Genomic DNA, 5,000 nt, shown 5'->3' on the forward strand with positions numbered 1-5,000 from the left:
CTGCAGGACGATTTCACACTTCTGGTACTTGTATTTCCAGAGTTTTTGAACATTTTGTTTTCTTTCACATAAGGGGCATTTTCTTGGGGCGGTACTTTTTTGTTTTCCAAGGAAAAATAAGTAACTCTGTAAGACAGCGTTTAGAGTTTTTAGAATTTTTAGTGTAATTCTACTTTTATAACAAGATTTAGACTTCTAAATGTGTAAGAAAAACTTAATATAAAGACACATCAAATACAAAATTTATTTTTTGTACAAAAATACAACTGATTTTCAGGGTCCCATGTTTCTTAAATGGGTGGTAAGAGAGAACCAAACATGTGGTTGTAACACGACTGATATTTGGGGGTCAGTCCTGGGACACAATCATTATTATACAGTTGGCTTTGGCTTATTAGGCACATGCTTGTCAGCAAAGCCTTAAACCAGTCTATGGATTTATTTATAGACAATATTGTTCAAATTTTAGAGTGTGATATGCAATCAGATTTTAAAATAACACAACAAACAGCTTAAATATCTAGCAACAACAAAGGTCCCACCGAGATTTGAACTCGGATCGCTGGATTCAGAGTCCAGAGTGCTAACCATTACACCATGGAACCTCTATGTTCTGCCTTCTTTGCGTCACATGAGAAATTCGTACAACTTGAGCGTTTTAAAGGGAAATAAAATTCTCAGTTGGTCAATTAAAAATAACCATTAGATGACAGTATAGGATTACAGACTGCGCAATCTGGCCACCCATGTGAGTTTGCATGTTATACAAATGTTTTGTGTGTGACAAGGGCAGTTGTCCTTTAGACAATTTAACAACAAAATAAAAACATTTTTGCCTTTCTCCAAAAAAAATTACTACTAAAATTGGCTGGGTAAAAAAACTGTTTCTGCCCGGTCTCGAACCGGGGACCTTTCGCGTGTTAGGCGAACGTGATAACCACTACACTACAGAAACCTTGATGCGAGTCTATGAGGGCTCCAAAGCAGCCTTTCCAGACATGATAGTGGTGTCGCCAACAATGCACAACAGCTTGTTCTTGTGTGTTTCAAAATCAGTGAGAATCGTTAGGGCTTGTAGCCACAGCTAAAGGCTTCCCTAGCGTATGGAGGCTGGAGTTTGCATGCAGGGAGGGGGAGGAATTTCTGCCGAGTGAGCTGTTCAGGAGCAAAGGATTGCAGAGAGAAAGAGGCGCCTTTAAACTGCAATGCAATGTTGTGAAGGTATGAATACTATTCTATTTTTGCACATTGGGTACAAACATGCAGCTGAAATTAGCCTGTAGCACCTTGTGCTTTGGTTGTAAATGAGCCTTAAAGTCTGCAAGGAGAAGCGGAGAGAGAGTGATTCTGTAATTGCTCAGGGTGTTCAGATAGTAAATAAGAGAACTCCAGTGGCAGATAAGCCCACTCTTTTCAGGGGGTGGAAGAAATGAGAGGCATATTTCTGATAGAATTGTTGAGAGACAAAGATTATGTTTGGGCTGTGTAGATATCGGCTATATTAGATTTGTCAATGCAGTTGTGATACATACCAGAAGGATTAAAAACGTCCCTGGGTGGGCTTGAACCACCAACCTTTCGGTTAACAGCCGAACGCGCTAACCGATTGCGCCACAGAGACGCTGATATTAGTACTTTGTTAGCTATAGCACAGAGTCGTCATCTATATGTCTGGACCTACAATGTGACTCTATGATCATGGGAGAACTTTTTTTTATTTTTTTAACAAAATGCTTCCGTTAATAGCGCTCCTCCTGCAGATTTCTGCCTTGAAATCTGTTTTTCAAAAGAGCAGATTTTTTTTATATTTAATTGACATGGGGCTGGACATGTTTCTCTGCTTCCCAGATGCCCTCAGCCATGTGACTTATGTTTTGGTAAACTTTGCTCTTTACTGCTACACTACAAGTTGGAGTGAGATCACACCTCTCCTACCCCCAGTAGCCTATCAACAGAAAAATTTCACCTATTGGGAAAAATCATGGGGCATAGTGGGGCTATGTTGGCTGCGTGTGTGTTTTAGAATTAAAACCCTTGTATGTGCTTAACACTGCAACTAGAAATATATGTAAGTTAGGCAAAAATGAAATGTATAAAGGCTGGAGTGACTGGATGTCACGTAGGTCACAGATGTGCAATTTTTGGTATCCCATATCTGCCAGGGTTTTAGTTGTCTTCCTGTTCTGCGTTCACAGCATTTGGTGGTGAGTTGTTGCTCCCCATCCATGTGCCCTCTTGTCCTGCCCAAAAGACATCTGGCGGCAGAGATGAACGTGGCCCCTACAGGAGGAGGTGAGTCATAGCCTGAGCCTTACAGACTCATTTTACTTTTTGTTTCCAATGTTGGTACTTTATGTTCCTTTCAATGGAGGAAAGATTGATGGCCAGCTGCCTCCCTCAACAGACTTTTCTAAAGTTGAGGCATTTTCAAAAACATATTTTTGCTTTGCAAGCTTTTCAGCTAGAAATGGCTGCACACATGGGCCCTTCCAGGAGGCACTAACACCAATTATCCAATTAGCATTTGCCTGTGCAGTTTCCAACAATAGAAAATGGAGAGTGTTCTACCTGTCCTCTAACTCAGCAGCCCTTTATATGGGTTCATATTGATACATTTCTTTATTGCTTTAATATGGTTAGGGTGTCCACAGCCATCTGAACAATATACAAGATATACTATACCCTACTAGCCTTGTGGGTTTTCATCTTTTGCAGTTAAATTAAGATTATAACGAGGTTATTTTGTACTTAAAGCTCCCTGTTGTTGATCTTTTCACCCAGGGCTAACAAGTTGCTCTCTCTGCATGTATTGACTATCTGACCATATCAATGGGTGACTGTTACTAGAATTTGTCGGACATAACTATCGTATGATTGTTGTCATGGCCACAACATCTTTTGAGTGACAGGTTCGTTAGAAGATTGCAACGTACGATCGTTAACCCGCCCGCCTGATATAAGGGTGAAATCTGTATGTCTATGGCCTGCTTTCATCCATTTCCTTTTTCAGATCAGTCAAAGTTATCCCCATGGACGGAGTGGCAACTAAAGGTAGACCGTAGTCGGCAGGATTCGAACCTGCGCGGGGAGACCCCAATGGATTTCTAATCCATCGCCTTAACCACTCGGCCACGACTACTGCATTGAAAGTTGTCTTCTGGTTGCCGACCAACGCTGCATGCTACCCTAACTTTCGGCCCTCAGTCCAAGACTCGTAGGGCAGTATTGGATACGATGTGCGTGCAAGGTAGGAAGATCTAACTTCTAATGGTTTTTTTTGTGCAATTTAAACTCACAGGGGTTGTGAATGGTGTGAGGTGGCTGTGTGTGAGTTACTGACGGGTCATGCAACTCAAAGAGACAGGTGTTACTTGTGAGAGTTGTGTGAATGGAGGTGTGAAGTTTTGTGAAACTGTTGAGTTAAAGATGTTAGAACAGCAACAGTATGTAGCAGACGGGTGGTGTCGAAGGCCCCCTCCTCTGTTTAGGGATTGTTTTTCAACCTTAACATGAATGGATTCTTTCACACCCCATTAAAATAAGCAGTCTTCTTTGTCCAAAATTTGCACATTAACATCTTCAAAGGAGTGTCCCTTGTCTTTAAGGGTGGTGGCACACGGGGAGATTAGTCGCCCAGTGACAAATCTTCTCTACTACGGGCGTCCTATCTCCCCAAATGCCTTCCCGCTGGCAAGAATGCAAATCGCTGGCAGGATGGCATACATAGTGCTACGTTTTCCAAAGTTGCCTCACGATGGAAACTTTGTGGCGACTTCGGAATTCCGAAGCGATACATATGCCATCCCACTGCTATTCGCATTCTTGCTGGCGGGAAAGCATTTCCGGGAGAGTAGTCACTTGCAATAGAGAAGATTTGTCACTGGGCAATTAATCTCCCCATCTGCTACCACCCTTAGGTGTAGAAAGGCAGTTGAGTTTTGCCCTGTAGAGTAAGCCCACCATTCATTTTGGAGAGAATACTCTAAAACTGGTTTGGGAATGTGAAGGAACAGCAAGAAAACTGGCAAACCTAAGAATGCCAGAGTTTGGTTAGGACTCTAGATTTACCATGATGTGGACGAATGAAGGCCTTCATAGGTAAGCCCATTCCCAAATCAGCCAAAGTTACCCCAAGGGAGAGAGAAGGGAACAAAGCTGGTTCTGCAAATGAATTTGGGTCTCATGGCAAAAAAATCTTTTGCAGGTTCCACCGAGATTTGAACTCGGATCGCTGGATTCAAAGTCCAGAGTGCTAACCGTTACACCATGGAACCCCTACTGCTAGTACACCTGAGCTGCCCCTTAGACTCTACATTGTTATATTAGGGGTGCAATTATCAAAACTGGTGTTGATTTGCAAATTTTGCAACAAGATAGTTTTGGAGTGTAAAATATTTTCTTATAGTTACAAAAAATTTTTAAATAAATATTGTTTCTGCCCGGTTTCGAACCGGGGACCTTTCACGTGTGAGGCGAACGTGATAACCACTACACTACAGAAACTTTGTTGTACGAATTTGAAAGCTATGAAAAGATGTTTTCATCTACGAGCCTGTCACACAATTTAATGAATGGGTTGAATTCCATTGACAATTGCTGACCAGGTTGTTCTTTTTCACTGCAGGACGATTTCACACTTCTGGTACTTGTATTTCCACAGTTTTTGAACATTTTGTGTTCTTTCACATAAGGGGCATTTTCTTGGGGCAGTACTTTTTTTTTTTCCAAGGAAAAATAAGTAACTCTGTAAGACAGCGTTTAGATTTTTTAGACTTTTTAGTGTAATTTTACTTTTATAACAAGATTTAGACTTCTAAATGTGTAAGAAAAACTTAATATAAAGACAGACATCAAAAAACATAATTTATTTTTTGGACAAAAATACAACTGATTTTCAGGGTTCCATGTTTCTTAAATGGGTGGTATGAGAGAACCAAACATGTGGTTGCACGACTGATATTTGGGGGTCAGTCCTGGGACACAATCATTATTATACAGTT

General features: G+C 41.1%; 6 non-coding genes across 6 annotated transcripts; all 6 read right to left on the bottom strand.

The window, feature by feature from the left end:
* Positions 1 to 533: 533 nt before the first annotated feature.
* Positions 534 to 605, bottom strand: trnaq-cug. Its single transcript has one exon. It is a non-coding gene; the product is annotated as a tRNA-Gln (tRNA).
* Positions 606 to 882: 277 nt separating this feature from the next.
* Positions 883 to 955, bottom strand: trnav-aac. Its single transcript has one exon. It is a non-coding gene; the product is annotated as a tRNA-Val (tRNA).
* Positions 956 to 1,547: 592 nt separating this feature from the next.
* Positions 1,548 to 1,621, bottom strand: trnan-guu. The gene has a single exon. It is a non-coding gene; the product is annotated as a tRNA-Asn (tRNA).
* A 1,436-nt stretch (positions 1,622 to 3,057) lies between these two features.
* Positions 3,058 to 3,139, bottom strand: trnas-aga. Its single transcript has one exon. It is a non-coding gene; the product is annotated as a tRNA-Ser (tRNA).
* A 1,063-nt stretch (positions 3,140 to 4,202) lies between these two features.
* trnaq-uug lies at positions 4,203 to 4,274 on the bottom strand. The gene has a single exon. It is a non-coding gene; the product is annotated as a tRNA-Gln (tRNA).
* Positions 4,275 to 4,430: 156 nt separating this feature from the next.
* On the bottom strand, positions 4,431 to 4,503 carry trnav-cac. Its single transcript has one exon. It is a non-coding gene; the product is annotated as a tRNA-Val (tRNA).
* Positions 4,504 to 5,000: the final 497 nt, after the last annotated feature.

This window comes from Xenopus laevis, chromosome 9_10S (assembly GCF_017654675.1).
Source record: "Xenopus laevis strain J_2021 chromosome 9_10S, Xenopus_laevis_v10.1, whole genome shotgun sequence".
NCBI lineage: Eukaryota > Metazoa > Chordata > Amphibia > Anura > Pipidae > Xenopus > Xenopus laevis.